We start from the raw sequence: 17,641 nt of genomic DNA on the forward strand, positions 1-17,641 counted from the left end.
TCACAAACAGTACTGTCATATAGCTGTTGAAGGAGAAAGACAGAACCTTATCTATTTGCATACTTAACCTGAATAATATTTAAAATAAAATAACAGACAACCAAATAACCAAATAGCCAAAGCTACCCATACAGAAGTATCAGGTGTGGGTACTTTATCATTTAATGCTTTTAAATTCCTTCATTTTACTTTTGAGATTATAATATAACTACATCATTTCTTCCACCCTTTTCATCTCTCCAAATCCTCCCACTTAGGCCTTCTTGCATTTTTTTAAATTAATTAATTAATTTATTTATTAAAAATTTCCAACTCCTCCCTGCCTCCCCTTTCCCTCCCCCTCTCTACCTCCCCCTTACTCTCTAGTCCTAAGAGCAGTCAGGGTTCCCTGCCCCGTGGGAAGTCCAAGGTCCTCCCCCCTCCATCCAGGTCCACAAAGGTGAGCATCCAAACAAACCAGGCTCCCACTAAGTCAGTCCATGCAGTAGAATCACAAACCAGTACCTTTGTCCTTGGCTTCTCAGTCAGCCTTCATTGCCAGCCACATTCAGAGTGTCCAGTTTGATCACATGCTCCATCACTCCCAGTCCAGCTGGCCTGGGTATTGGCATAAAAACAGAGAAGTCGACCTATGGAATCGTATAGAAGACCTGGACATTAACCCACAAACCTATGAACACCTGATTTTCGAAAAGGGAGCTAAAAGTATACAATGAAAGAAAGAAAGCATCTTTAAATAATTGTGCTGGCATAATTGGATGTCAACTTGTAGAAGAATGAAAGTAGATCCATATCTATCACCATGCACAAAACTCAAGTTCAAATGGATTAAAGACCTCAATATTAATCTGACCACATTGAACCTGAAAGAAAAGAAAGTGGGAAGTAGTCTACTAGACATGGGCACAGGAGACCACTTCCTAGGTAGAACCTTAGTAGCACAGACAATAAGAGCCAAAATGAATAAATGGGATCTCCTGAAACTGAGAAGCTTCTGTAAAGCAAAGGACACTGTCATTAAGACAAAAAGGCTACCTTTCTTGCATTTTTTTCAAATTCTTGGTCTGTATCTCTCTCTCTCATTCATATATATATATATATATATATATATATATATATATATATTCCAAGAATTCAAAGATACAACTTTCTTGGTGTTTATAATGTTACTCATATGTACTTTTTAATTTACCATTGATACACTGATGTTGAGTACCATTGATATTTTAGGAGACCATTGATATTGAACAACCAGCTGACTTCTTTCCCGAAAGACCTGTTTGTCACACTCTCAACATTTCTTACGTGATTACAGTATTGTGTTCTGGTAGGTTTTGTCTTCAGCATCTCTACTGATATCAATCTTGTCCATGTTTAAACAGTCTTATTGGTAAGATTCTAGGAGTGTAACTTGAAAATAGCAGCTAATACTTCACCTTTTTTTTTCAAAGTATATTAAATTATAAAAAGTTTCCATTTCCGCCCCTCCTCCCAACACCCTCCCACTACCCCACTACCCCTCCTACTCCCTAACCATCTCTAGGAGCAGTCAGGGCTTACTGCCCTGTGGGAAGTACAAGTTCCTCCACCCTCCCTCCAGGTCCAGGAAGGTGAGTATCCAAACAGACTGGATCCCAAAAATCCAGTATATGCAGAGGAAACAAGTCCCAGAGTCATTGTCAATGGCTTTTCAGAAAGACTTCGTGACAGCCACGTTCAAAGAATCTGGCTACATTCAGAGAATCTGATTGGATCACGTGCTCGTTCAGTCCCAGTCCAACTGGCCTTGATGAACTCTCATTAGATCAGTCCCCTTGTATCAGTGGGTGATCACACCCCTCGTGGTCCAGATTTCCTTTTTCATGTTCTTCCTCCTTCTGCTCCTCATTTGGACCATGGGGGGCTCAGTCCTGTGCTCCAATGTGGGTCTCCATCTGTATCGCCACCCATCGTCGGATGAAGGTTCCCTCTGGTCTTGCCTTCTTTGCTCATGTTCTCTTTCCTTCTGCTTCTTGTTTGGACCTAGGGAGTTAAGTCCGGTGTTCCAATGTGAGTCTCTCTCTCTATCTCCATACATTGCCAGATGAAGGTTATATGGTGATAAGCAAAATATTCATCAGTATGGTTATGGACCAAGGCCGGTTCAGGCACCCTCTCCTCTGTCCAGAGAACATTCTAGGGATCTCTCCTTGGACTTGGGATCCCATTTATAATCAAGACTCTTGTAAACCCTAAAATGAATCCCTTAGTTGAGATATATACTTCCTTGTTCCCATATCCATCCTTCCTCCCTTCCCCCCATCCCAATCCCCCGAGCTTTCCCCATTCTTCCTCTACTCCCTTCTCTCTAACCCTCTCCTCTTCCAACAAGCCCCCAACCCCCATGCACCCGAGGTTACCTGGGACTCTTGTCTATTTCCAATCTCCAGGAGGATAACTACATGGTTTTCTTTAGGTTCACCTTCTTATTTAGCTTCTCTAGGATCACGAATAATAGGCTCCAAGCCCTTTAATTATGGCTAGAATACACTTATGAGTGAATACGTACCATATTCCTCTTTTTGGGTCTGGCTTACCTCACTCAGTAAAGCGTTTTCTATATCCATCCATTTGCATGTAAAATTCAAGATGTCATTTATTTTTTTTTTTTACCACTGAGTAAAACTTTAATGTGTATATATTCCACACCTTCTTTAACCATTCTTCTATTGAGGGGCACCTAGGTTGTTTCCAGGTTCTGGCTATTACAAATAGTGCTGCTATGAACATAGTTGAACAAATACTTTTGTGGTATGTTAGGGCATCATTTGGGTATATTCCCAAGAGTGGAATTGCTAGGTCTTGAGGGAGGTTGACTCCCAGTTTCCTGAGAAACCGCCACACTGATTTCCACGGTGGCTGCACAAGTTTGCATTCCCACCAAAAATGGATGAGAGTTCCCCTCTCTCCACATCCTCTCCAGCATAGGCTATCATTGGTGTTTTTGACTTTAGCTAATCTGACCGGTGTAAAATGGTATCTCATAGTTGTTTTGATTTACATTTCCCTGATCGCTAAGGATGTTGAGCATGACCTTAAGTGTCTTTTGGCCATTCAAAGTTCTTCTGGTGAGAAATCTCTGTTCAGATCAGTTCCCCATTTTTTAATTGGGTTAATTAGAGTTTATTGTCTAGTTTCTTGAGTACTTTGTATATTTTGGAGATCAGGCCTTTATCTGATGAGGGGTTGGTGAAGATCTTCTCCCAGTCAGAAGGTAGCCTTTTTGTCTTACTGACAGTGTCCTTTGCTTTACAGAAGCTTCTCAGTTTCAGGAGGTCCCATTTATTCATTGATTCTCTTATTTTCTGTGCTGCGAGGGTTCTACCTAGGAAGTGGTTTCCTGTGCCTATGTCTTGTAGACTACTTCCCACTTTCTCTTCAATCTGGTTCAAAGTGGTCAGATTAATGTTGATGTCTTTAATCCATTTGGACTTGAATTTTGTGCATGGTGATAGATATGGATCTACTTTCATTCTTCTACAGGTTGACATCCAGTTATGCCAGCACCATTTGTTAAAGATGTTTTCCTTCTTCCATTGCATACCTTTAGCCCCCTTGTCGAAAATCAAGTGTTCATAGGTTTGTGGGTTAATATCTGGGTCTTCTATTCGATTCCATAGGTCGACATCTCTGTTCTTATGCCAGTACCAAGCTGTTTTCAATACTGTAGCTGTGTAATAGAGTTTGACATCAGGGATGGTAATGCCTCCTGAAGTTCCTTTATTGTATAAGATTGTTTTGGCTATCCTGGGTTTTTTATTTTTCCATATAAAATTAATTATTATTCTCTCAAGGTCTGTGAAGAAGTTTGATGGGATTTTGATGGGGATTGCATTGAATCTACAGATTGCTCTTGGTAGAATTGCCATTTTTACTATGTTGATCCTCCCAATCCAAGAGCAAGGGAGATCTTTCCATTTTCTGGTATCCTCCTCAATTTCTTTCTTCAAAGACTTAAAGTTCTTATCAAATAGGTCTTTCACTTCCTTGGTCAGAGTTATCCCAAGATATTTTATGCTATTTGTGGCTATCATGAAAGGTGATGTTTCTCTGATTTCCCTCCCTGCTTCTTTATCCTTTGTGTATAGGAAGGCAACCTATTTTTTGGAGTTGATCTTGTATCCTGCCACATTACTAAAGGTGTTTATCAGCTGTAGGAGTTCTTTGGTAGATTTTTTTGGGGTCGCTCATGTACACTATCATATTGTCTGCAAATAACGAGAGTTTAACTTCTTCATTTCCAATTCGAATTCCCTTGATCCCCTTATGTTGTCGTATTGCTATTGCTAGAACTTCTAGCAGTATATTGAAGAGGTATGGGGAGAGTGGAAAGCCTTGTCTTCTTCCTGATTTCAATGGAATGGCTTTGAGTTTCTCTCTGTTCAGTTTGATGTTAGCTGTTGGCTTGCTGCAAATAGTTTTTATTACATTTAGGTATGATCCTTGTATCCCCAATCTCTCCAACACCTTTATAATAAAGGGATGATGGATTTTGTCACATGCTTTTTCAGCATCTAATGAGATGATCATATGGTTTTTTTCTTTCAGTTTACTTATATGATGGATTACATTGATGGATTTGCATATGTTGAACTAGCCCTGCATCTCTGGAATGAAGCCTACTTGATCATAGTGGATAATTTTTCTAATGTGTTCTTGGAATCGGTTTGCCAGGATTTTGTTGAGAATTTTTGCGTCAAAGTTCATGAGTGAGATTGGCCTGCAATTCTCTTTCTAGTTTGTGTCTTTTGTGGTTTTGGTATCAGGGTAACTGTAGCTTCATAAAAAGAGCTTGGCAATTACTCTTCTGTTTCTATATTGTAAAATACCTTAAGGAGTATAGGTATCAGCTCTTCTTGGAAGTTCTGGTAGAATTCTGCATTGAAACCATCTGGCCCTGGGCTTTTTTTGGACGGGAGGTTTTTGATAACAGCTTCTAATTCTTCGCAACTAACAGATCTATTTAGATTGTTCACCTAGTCTTGATTTAACTTTGATAAATGGTATTTATTTAAAAACCAATCCATTTCTTGTACATTTTCCAACTTTGTGTCATATAAACTTTCGTAGTAAGATCTAATGATTCTCTGAATCTCCTCTGTGTCTGTTGTTATGTACCCCTTTTCATTTCTGATCTTATTAATTTGAGTGTTCTCTCTCTGCCTTTTGATTAGTTTGGCTAGGGGTTTGTCAATCTTGTTGATTTTCTCCAAGAACCAACTTTTTGTTTCGTTGATTTTTTGGATTGTTTTTGCTGTTTCTATTTTGTTGATTTCAGCCCTCAGTTTGATTATTTCCAATCTTCTACTCTTCCTTGGAGAGTCTGCTTTTTTTTCCCAGAGCTTTCAGGTGTGCTGTTAAGTCTCCAATATGTGCTTTCTCCATTTTCTTTAATTGGCCACATAATGCTATGAACTTTCCTCTTAGCACTGCTTTCATTGTGTCCCAAAGGTTTGAGTATGTTGTGTCTTAATTTTCATTAAATTCAAGGAAAACTTTAAGTTTTTTCTTTACTTCTTCTTTGATCCAGGGTTGATTCAGTAGTTGACTGTTCAACTTCCACGCGTTTGTAGGTTTTCTGGTGTTCGAATTGTTATTGAATTCTAACTTTATTCTGTGGTGATCCGAAAAGACACAGGTGGTTACTAATTTTTTTTGTATCTGTGGAAGTTTGTTTTGTTACCGAGCATGTGGTCAATTGTCGAGAAGGTTCCATGAGCTGCAGAGAAGAAGGTATATTCTTTCCTTTTTGGGTGGAATATTCTATAGATATCTGTTAAGTCCATTTGATTCATTACCTCGAGTAATTCTCTTATTTCTCTGTTCAGTTTCTGTTTGATTGATCTGTCCATTGGTGAGAGAGATGTGTTGAAGTCTCCTACTATTAATGTGTGTGGTTTGAAGACTGCCTTGAGTTCTAAAAGTTTTTCTTTTACATAAGTGGGTGCTTTTATATTAGGGGCATAGATATTCAGGATTGAGGCTTCCTCCTGATAAATTGTTCCTGTTATGAGTATGAAATGTCCATCTCCATCTCTTCTGATTGATTTTAGTTTGACGTCAATTTTGTTAGACATTAGAATGGCCACACCCGCTTGTTTCTTAGGTCCGTTTGCTTGGAAAACCTTTTCCTAACCCTTTACTCTGAGTAGATGTCTATGTTTGTGTGTTGGATCCTGTTTTCATATCCAATCTCTTAGTCTGTCCCTTTTTATAGTGAGTTGAGTCCATTAATATTAAGTGATATTAATGACCAGTGGTTGTTGATTCCGGTTATTATTTTTTTGTGTGTTTGTGTAGTAGAGTTTGTGTGTTTCTCTTCTTTGAGTTCTGGTTGTGAAGGGTCTCTAGATGTCTGAGTTATGGAAGGCAGTGATGGCAATGTTGGATTCCTTGGGTTGCGATTTTCCTTGTATTAGTTTCTTCTATAAGGCTGGATTTGTGGCTATGAATTGTTTAAATTTATTTTTATCCTGAAATATTTTGTTTTCTCCGTTGATAGTGAATGATAGCTTGGCTGGGTATAGTAGTCTGGGCTTGCATCCACGGTCTCTTAGTTTCTGCAGGACCTCTATCCAGGATCTTCTGGCTTTCATGGTTTTCATAGAGAAGTCTGGTGTAAGCCTGTTAGGTTTACCTTTATTAATCACTTGACCTTTTTCCTTTACAGCTCTTAATATTCTTTCTTTAATCTGTATGTTTTGTGTTTTGATTATTATATGGCGAGGGGATTTTTTTTGTTCCAGTCTATTCAGTATTCTATATGCTTCTTGAACCTTCATAGGAATATCGTTCTTTAGATTGGGAAAGTTTTCTTCTATAATTTAGTTGAATATATTTTCTGGACCTGTGATCTGCTGTTCTTTTCCTTCTTCAATCCCTATTATTCTTAGATTTGGTATTTTTATTGTGTCCCAGATTTCCTGAATGTTTTGTGAAGAGAATTTGTTGGATTTGCCGTTTTCTTTGACCAGAGCATTTATTTTCTCTATGGTATCTTCAGAATCTGAGATTCGTTCTTCTATCTTTTGTATTCCATTAGTTATGCTTGATTCTGTAGTCTCTGTTCATTTACCTAGGTTTTCCATATCCATCCGGTTCTTGGTTTGTGTTTTCTTCATTGCCTCCATTTCAGTTTTCAATTCTTGAACTGTTTCCTTTACCTGTTTGATTGTTTTTTCTTGGTTTCTCAGGATATCATTCACGAATTTACTTATTTCTTCAAACATTTTGTTATATTTCTCATCCATTTCTATATTCATTTCTTCAAACTTTTTGTTATACTTCTCATTCAATTCTTTAAGGTAGTTATTCATATCCTGTTTAAGGGACTCTATTGCTTTCATAATGACACTTTTTTTCCACTTCTTCTGGGTTAAGGTGTTGAAGTCCTTCTATTGTAGATCTATTGGGATCTGGAGTTTTCATGTTGTTTTTCAGATTGTTGGATGAGGTCTTGCCTTGGCGTCTGCCCATCTCTTCCTTCAAATGCTCTCTATTGGGAATTTTGGTACCGGGTCAGGTTCCCTTGTTGGGCAGGGAATTCACTGACAGAATGCCCACCTTTCCTCAGGTGGCTATTGAAGCACAGGCACTCCCTCTTTCTGGGATGCGCCTACAGCACAGGTCCAGAGTGCAAGTCAGCTGAGCTGGGGAAATTTTATGGCCCCAGGGGGAAGGGAGAAATATAGGAATTTGTACCTGGATGGAAGCTGGGATGGCAGGCAGGAGCGCTTAGCAGGGTGGAACCAGCACTGCAGGGTGACCTGGAAATCTATAGGGTCTGGGAAAGTCCGAGTTCCTCCTCGTCGGGCCCCTTCCGTGGGCCTGAAGCAAACTCACCCCACCGATGGCCCTCTGGATGGAAGCTGGAATGGCAGGCAGGAGAGCTTAGCAGGGTGGAACCAGCACTGCAGGGTGACCTGGGATTATATGGGGTCAGGGAAAGTTTGAGCTCTTCTTCACTGGGCCCCTGCCGAGGGCCCGAAGCAAACTTAGCCCTCCGATGGCCCTCTGGATGGAAGCTGGGATGGCTGGCGGGAGAGCTTAGCCCTATAACACAATCTTATATTGAGATTTGTTACATAAAATCAATGAAAATGGTCTAAGTTGCCTCCATGACTCTCTCATGGTTGGGACTATGCAAAGAGAAAAATAAATAAATAAATAAATAAATAATGAAACAAAGGAAAATGAATAAAGAAAAAGATCTTTGGATAATAGACTAAATCTCTAAATTAGGACCTTATTGTATAGCCTAGGATGACCTTGAAGTCCTTGTACTCCTGCCTTAGTTTCTTTAATGATAGCTTATATGTAAGCCTCCAGCATGTCCACCTCTTCTGTACTTGGGTTGGTAAACTTTTAGAGAAATCCCATGTCCTGTATACATGGAGAGAGGATAGAGTCAATGAAACCAGTAAGTTAGAAAATAGATGAGAGGTAAATTGTCCATCTGTTCCTGGTGTCTTTGGATGAAAGAATCCATATCTACAGTTTAGATTTCAATAAAGCAATGGAACATATGCATAATGTTATGAATCACTATTATGCTTTATGACAACCAAAAATGTATAAGCCTTGGTAGAGAGATTGTTAATGATGAGAACTGCTTTTGTGCTAATTGTTTCCTGATTTTGTCCAGAACAGTTTTCTGTTGAAAATAATCTAGGGATGACAATGGTCCACCTGGTCCTTTTGGCTAGGTCACTGTGAAATGGGTTAGGTGCAAGTATGCTGACCAAAAACAACACTGCAGGTAATAGACAAGAAAAATAATGGGATTTAAATGTTAATTACTATGCAGCAATTATCCTGACAACTACACTCTTAGAGTCAGTATATCAACATAAGTATATTTAATATGGTCAATAAGAAGCTGCTTTATGTAAAAAGAGTTAATCACACTACAACTATAAATTTACTATTCATTATTTTCTTTTCAACCTCACTGAAATATTTACGTGAGCAGACAGGGATGTGGAAATCACTGTTTCTAATCATAAGTGATCCAACAAACTACTGGTTTTCTAGTTTCCCTTTCTATTGCTCTGATAAACACCCTTACCAAAAGAAATAGAGAGAAAAGGGGATTTATTTCATCTTATACAACCGGATCACAATCCCTCACTGAGAACAATTAGGATGGGAACTTGAAGAAGTAAACCACCAATAAATAAATAAATAAATAAAAAGACCATTGTACACTTGCTCTGCATGGCTTGATCAGTCAGCTTGAGCATATAGTCCAGGCCTATTTACCTTAGAATAGTACACAGTGGGCCCATTTATCCTGCATCGATTAACCTTTAAGATCATCCCTCACAGATGCAGACACAGAAACAGGCCTATTTGATCCAGGAAATCCAGCTGAAGCTTTCTTTTCACAGTTTATTCTGTTTGTCTAAAGCTGACAGTACTTATCTATGACACACCAATACAAACTTATACATGGTCTTCAAGCAATCCTTGGAGAGCATGAGAAGTGTAGAAAGTTGACTAATCTTCAGTGAGGAAATTCTTTGCATATGCTAGACAATACAATAAAGACATTATCTAACTTAGTTCTAGCAAAACAGATGGAGGAACTAATAACAAAAAGAGGCCTTGAAACTCCTAATCACCTCACAATTAAGAGATATGAATAAAAACTAAACCCATAACCCATTATGACAGATTCCTAGACCTTATTAGGTCTTCAGTCCTTAGCAAAACTGCCCCCATGACCCATGATGGAAGTATCATTCAGATCTTAAAACTCAGCATGTAAACAGTGCCACTGACCAAAAAACCCTTGATTCATCAAAGTCCATAGTTCTGGGATCGTCTCTTTATGTTCTAATCTTGCTTTTCACCTTCTGTAGCTCTGCTTCTGGCTAACTGTTCTTGTTAACTGAGGTGTATCAACCCAGTACAGTGTGTGTGTGTGTGTGTGTGTGTGTGTGTGTGTGTGTGTGTGTGTGCTTAAAAGCTCATCCTGAGAAATGTTCATTACTACAGTGGGATCCTGAACACATAGTTTAGTCAATACCTGGCTCGTACTTTCTATTGTCTTATTTCCATGTCTGAACAGTGTTTTGTGATGGCACACTACCCCACAACACTATTTACAGCATTAGAGAATAACTCACAGAAACAAGTATTTTATCCACCAAAAAATTTAGAGGTTAATGTTTTAGCAAGAAAGCACGAGACAAAATTCATGCCTGGTCATTTTTTTTCCTAATGTAGTCATTACAAGCTAACAACAGAAGGAAACTGATTGTGTGTATGAGATATGATGAGATTACTTTGGAATGTAGGGAATGGTAAACATCCAGGTGGAAATATCACTCATAAGAAAGAGGAGAGATCTTGACATTTGACATTTCTTCAAATATAGTTTATCTTGTCAATGATTCTAAGTAGATATCAACAATGTACATATCCAAGTTTCATGCTACTACAAGGATAAAAGGCCATCATGGCTCTGAGACAGCCATTGTGACTTCCTAGACTAAGCAGTGTTCTAGTGTAGTCAAATATGTGACCCCTGGGTAAGGAAACAGACAAATTCAATACTACTCCATGTGTCATGTGCTTTACGTGACTTCAGAGCTTCCTTTGGCAGTTTGTTAGAGTAAATATCATTGTGTGTAAATATCTATAAAGAAAATTTCAAGAGAGATGCCAAGTACATGTTATATGGCAGATGCATTTTTGTAGTAGGATGAGATACAAAGACACAACCAAAAACTACTTTAAATATTCTGAAATCTTGTGATTTTGTAAAAAAGTGAGAAAATCTAAATATAGGAGAGGGATCACAAATAAGAATATGGCATCAATCATAAATGATTTAACACACACACACACACACACACACACACACACATATATATATATATATGCACAAGCACATACATATATACATGAAATTCCTAAATATATAAATACTATTGACTCTTATGATGAATGTTACTTTAAAATATTTTCCATGCTTGTAAAATATAAGGGATATGGAACAGTGGAGAATTTATCTACTTTCTTACTCAGGTGCCTTCTTACACTGGAAGACTCATCTCTATCACTGTGTGTCTAAATACTTTAGTTATGTTTGCTGATGTATGTATAATCACTATATTTCTTTCATCAGGTTGGTGCTAGTAAAGTTCACTTTTGATTCTATCCAAATTACAAAGCATGTTTTTCTACCACACAAGTTCTTTCTTCATAGCAAACTTCTATATTGGGAGTTTTACTGTTCTATCGATTTCTTTATTATTTTATGTCCATGGTGTTTTGTTGGTTTTACAATATCATTTTCTCCCATTTGCTCAAAACATTTCATAAATTTGATCTAGGGTTAGAATTTACCATTAAATGTTGCTAACCAAGCCAATTTTAAAATTCCCTTGGTTTCTCAGAAAATTAAAGCTTCTTACTTTTTAATTTGAGATTATGTTTATTGCGCTTTGTTTGTAGCCAAGCTTGAGTTGGCGTTGAGCTTCTCATTTAGTTTACATACTTTGCTTCATGGGGTTTCTGTTAATTTTGGTCTCTATCTCTTGGAGTTCTTTCTCCTTCTAAAACTTTAGAAGTTAATTAGGATTATAACTATCTCATCTTTGCACCTGTCTCCAGTCCCTCTCTTCTGCAATCTCCTTTATCAACCAGGCCAGGGCTGCTCTGTACCTCTGTCATTTCTCCCAAAGTGCCAAAACTTCTCTTGTGTCTCCAGCAAAGAAACCAACCTCATTGAAAATCTTGTATTTTCACAACTCTTGACTAATGCTTAATTTCTTTTATTTTGAAATTTAAAATGTAATTTGTGTTTTCTTAATTTCATGGACTGTTTTTTATTAATTGTTTAACACACACACACATACTCACACTCCAAAATATATAAATACAATAGCATAAATACAATTCAATCTGTTAAAGGTTACTTTTACATATGTTTTCTGGGCTGACTGTTTGGTGCTATTTCTACCATTCTCAGTATTACTTAGTTGCCTATACTTCTTTGTGTAGGGTTGAGGCCTCCCTTCTCTTGTGGTGTTCCTGTATTTATGTTAGTATGTAATTCTGTTCTACTTAGACAAATTTAGCTTAAATATTTATGTTGTGAGATATCATAGGTGTGATTTCTTATATTCCTAGGAGACAATCTCACAGATATTTCTGTTCCTTTGGGTCTTATAACTCTCCTGTCATGTTTCCCACAGTGGTGGTTATGGCATAGGTATGGGAATAGTATTATAGATATATCAATTGAGACAGAGCTGTAAATTTATTTATTTATTTATTTATTTATTTGGATGTAGTTTTCTATTACGGTCCCTGCCAGTTCCAAAAAGGACTGTTCTTGGTAAGTTTTGAGGACTACTCTCATTTCTGGGTATAAGGACAAATATTTAGAATGCTGTTAGTGACAATCAGTTCTTGTGAATATAGTTTATCACAATTTCTTTGTATATATGGTCAACAATATATTATTTTGAATTATAAAAAAATCCATAAGGAACCTTAAATTCAGCAATATGGAATTAAATTAAATAATATATGTCATATCGTTTGGAAGGACTATTGTTCACTATTCAAAAGATAATGGAGGAATGTGTTGTATAATTTCATGTTCTCGATAAAAAAACAATGACATATTGAATTTTGCATGCAAATGGATGGAAATAGAAAACATTTTACTGAGTGAGGTTACCCAGACCCAAAAAGAGGAATATGGTATGTATTCACTCAGAAGTGGATTCTAGCCATAATTAAAGAATACTGAGCCTATAATTTGTGATCCTAAAGAAGCTAAATAAGAAGGTGAACCCAAAGAAAATCATATAGTTATCCTCCTGTATATTGGAAATAGACAAGATTTCCAGGCAAAACTTGGGTGCACGGGGGTATGTGGGTGGATGTAAGGGGAGATGGGTAGAGAGAAGGGAGAAGGGGAGGATTCAGGAAAGCTTGGGGGAATGGGATGGTTGGGATGGAAGAAGAGTGGATATGGGAGCAGGGAAGTAAACATCTTAATTAAGGGAGCCATTTTAGGGTTTACAAGAGACTTGACTCAGAATGTGTTTTACTTAGTTTTGCCTGTGAAAAACACTATGACCAAAAGAACTTTAAGAAGAAAGGGTTTATTTCAGCTTGCAGTTTTCAGGTCAGCCTCCATCACTAAGGGAAAATATTAAAGGCCTCAAGGTGATACCTGGAGATAGGCTCTGAAACAGATGTCATAGAGGTCTGTTGCTTATTGATTTGCTACTCATAGTTTGCTGTTTGCCTTCTTACATACCCCATGACCATCTTTCTATTTGTGATACAAATATCCATCATGCATAAGGAAATTCTTTACAATCTTTCATCTACAAGATATCTGATTAAAGCATTTTCTAACCTGAGGCTCTCCCTTCTCATATAAAACTAACTCCAATCAAATTAAAAATAAAATAAAATATAGGTAATAACAAAAAGTAGTCAAGACTATTGGGTTTTGCTAATTTGACACAAAACTATATTACCGGGAGGGGTGAGTTTGCTTCGGGCCCATGGCAGGGGCCCGGCGCGGAGGAGCTCGGACTCCCCCCGACCCCACAAACTCCCAGGTCACTCTGCACTGCTGACTCCACCCTGCTAGCTCCCCAGCCAGCCATCCCAGCTTCCATCCAGAGGGCCATCGGTGGGGTGAGTTTGCTTCAGGCCCGCGGAAAAGGCCTGGCGAGGAGGAACTCGGACTTTCCCAGACCCCATAGATTCCCAGGTCACCCTGCAGTGCTGGTTCCACCCTGCTAAGCGCTCCTGCCTGCCATCCCAGCTTCCATCCAGGTACAAATTCCTATATTTCTTCCTGCCCACTGGGGCCATAAAATTTCCCCAGCACAGCTGCCTTGCACGCTGGGCCTGCTCTGTAGGCACATCCCGGAAAGAGGGAGTACCTGTGCTTCAATAACTGCCAGAGGAAAGGTAGGAATTCTATCAGTGAATTCCCTGCCCAACAAGGGAACCTGACCTGCTACCAGAGGTTCCAATAGAGAGCATTTGAATGAAGAGATGGGCAGACGCCAAGGCAAGACCTCATCCAACAATATGAAAAACAACATGAAAACACCAGATCCCAACGACCCTACAACAGAAGGACTTGAACACTCTAACTCAGAAGAAGTGGAAAAAAGTGCCATTATGAAAGCAATAGCGTCCCTTAAACAGGATATGAATAACTACCTTAAAGAATTGGATGAGAAATATAACAAAAAGTTTGAAGAAATGAGTATAGAAATGGATGAGAAATATAACAAAAAGTTTGAAGAAATAAGTAAATCCATGAATGATACCCTGAGAAACCAAGAAAAAAATGATCAAACAAGTAAAGGAAACAGTCCAAGAATTGAAAACTGAAATGGAGGCAATGAAGAAAACACAAACCAAGAACCGACTGGATATGGAAAACCTAGGTAAACGAACGGAGACTACAGAATCAAGCATAACCAATAGAATACAAGAGATAGAAGAACGAATCTCAGATTCTGAAGATACCATAGAAAAATAAATGCTCTGGTCAAAGAAAACAGCAAATCCAACAAATTCTCTTCACAAAACATTCAAGAAATCTGGGACACAATAAAAAAAATCAAATCTAAGAGTAATAGGGATTGAAGAAAGAGAAGAACTGCAGATCAAAGGCCCAGAAAATATATTTAACAAAATTATAGAAGAAAACTTTCCCAATCTAAAGAACGATATTCCTATGAAGGTTCAAGAAGCACACAGAATGCCGAATAGACTGGATCAAAAAAAAAGTCCTTTCACCATATAATAATCAAAACACAAAACATTCAGATTAAAGAAAGAATATTAAGAGCTGCAAAGGAAAAAGGTCAAGTGACTTATAAAGGTAAACCTATCAGGCTTACACCAGACTTATCTATGGAAACCATGAAAGCCAGAAGATCCTGGGTAGAGGTACTGCAGAAACTAAGAGACCATGGATGCAAACCCAGACTACTATACCCAGCCAAGCTATCATTAACTATCAATGGAGAAAACAAAATATTCCAGGATAAAAATAAATTTAAACAATTCGTAGCCACAAATCCAGCCTTAAAGAAAGTAATAGAAGGAAAATCGCAACCCAAGGAATTCAACATTGCCATCACTGCCTACAATAACCCAGACAATTAGCGACCCTTCACAACCACAACTCAAAGAAGAGAAACACACAAACTCTACTACACACACACACACACAAAATAATAAACGGAATCAACAACCACAGGTCATTAATATCACTTAATATTAATGGACTCAACTCACCTATAAATAGGCACAGACTTAGAAACTGGATAAGAAAAAAGGATTTATCATTCTACTGTTTACAAGAAACACACCTCAACCACAAAGATAGACATCTACTCAGAGTAAAGGGTTGGGAAAAGGTTTTCCAAGCAAACAGACCTAAGAAACAAGCTGGTGTGGCCATTCTAATATCTAACAAATTTGACTTCAAATTAAATCAATCAGAAGAGATGGAGATGGACATTTCATACTCATAACAGGAACAATTAATCAGGAGGAAGCCTCAATCCTGAATATCTACGCCCCTAATATAAAAGCACCCACTTATGTAAAAGAAAAACTTTTAGAACTCAAGTAAGTCATCAAACCACACACATTAATAGTAGGAGACTTCAACACACCTCTCTCACCAATGGACAGATCAATCAAACAGAAACTGAACAGAGAAATAAGAGAATTACTAGAGGTAATGAATCAAATGGACTTAACAGATATCTATAGAACATTCTACCCAAAAAGAAAAGAATATACCTTCTTCTCTGCAGCTCATGGAACTTTATCGAAAATTGACCACATACTCGGTAACAAAGCAAACTTCCACAGATACAAAAAAAATATTAGTAATCACCTGTGTCTTGTCGGATCACCACGGAATAAAGTTAGAATTCAATAACAATTCGAATACCAGAAAGCCTACAAACATGTGGAAGTTGAACAGTCAACTACTGAATCACCCTTGGGTCAAGGAAGAAATAAAAAAAGAAATTAAAGTCTTCCTTAAATTTAATGAAAATTAAGACACAACATACTCAAACCTATGGGGCACAATGAAAACAGTTCTAAGAGGAAAGTTCATAGCACTAAGTGCCCAATTCAAGAAAACGGAGAAAGCATATATTGGAGACTTAACAGTACACCTAAAAGCTCTGGAAAAAAAAGAAGCAGACTCTCCCAGGAGGAGTAGAAGATTGGAAATAATCAAACTGAGGGCTGAAATCAACAAAATAGAAACACAGAAAACAATTCAAAAAATCAACAAAACAAAAAGTTGGTTCTTGGAGAAAATCAACAAGATTGACAAACCCCTAGCCAAACTAATCAAAAGGCAGAGAGAGAACACTCAAATTAATAAGATCAGAAATGAAAGGGGGACATAACAACAGACACAGAGGAAATTCAGAGAATCATTAGATCTTACTATGAAAGTTTATATGCCACAAAGTTGGAAAATGTAAAAGAAATGGATTAGTTTTTAGATAAATACCATTTACCAAAGTTAAATCAAGACCAAAAGAACAATCTAAAAAGATCTGTTAGTCGCGAAGAATTAGAGGCTGTCATCAAAAGCCTCCCCACCAAAAAAAGCCCAGGACCAGATGGTTTCAATGCAGAATTCTACCAGAACTTCCAGGAAGAGCTAATACCTATACTCCTTAATGTATTTCACAATATAGAAACAGAAGAATCATTGCCAAACTCTTTTTATGAAGCTACAGTTACCCTGATACCAAAACCACACAAAGACACAACCAAGAAAGAGAATTACAGGCCAATCTCACTCATGAACATTGACGCTAAAATACTCAATAAAATACTGGCAAACCAAATCCAAGAATACATTAGAAAAATTATCCATTATGATCAAGTGGGCTTCATCCCAGAGATGCAGGGCTGGTTCAACATACGCAAATCTATCAATGTAATCCATCACATAAATAAACTGAAAGAAAAAAACCATACGATCATTTCATTGGATGCTGAAAAAGCATTTGACAAAATTCAACACCCCTTTATGATAAAGGTGTTGGAGAGATTGGTATACGAGGATCATACCTAAATATAATAAAAGCAATATATAGTAAGCTGACAGCTAACATTAAATTGAATGGAGAGAAACTCAAAGCCATTCCACTAAATTCAGGAACACGACAAGGCTGTCCACTCTCTCCATACCTCTTCAATATAGTGTTCGAAGTTCTAGCAATAGCAATAAGACAACATAAGGGGATCAAGTGGATTCGAATTGGAAAGGATGAAGTTAAACTATCATTTTTGCAAACAATATGATAGTGTACATAAACGACCCCAAAAACTCTACCAAAGAACTTCTACAATTGATAAACACCTTTAGTAATGTGGCAGGATACAAGATCAACTCCAAAAAATCGATTGCCCTCCTATACACAACGGATAAGAAGCAGAGAGGGAAATCAGAGAAACATCACCTGTCATGATAGCCACAAATAGCATAAAATATCTTGGGGTAACTCTAACCAAGGAAGTGAAAGACCTGTTTGATAAGAACTTTAAATCCTTGAAG

Source organism: Myodes glareolus, chromosome 8 (assembly GCF_982192425.1).
Source record: "Myodes glareolus chromosome 8, mMyoGla1.1, whole genome shotgun sequence".
Lineage (NCBI taxonomy): Eukaryota > Metazoa > Chordata > Mammalia > Rodentia > Cricetidae > Myodes > Myodes glareolus.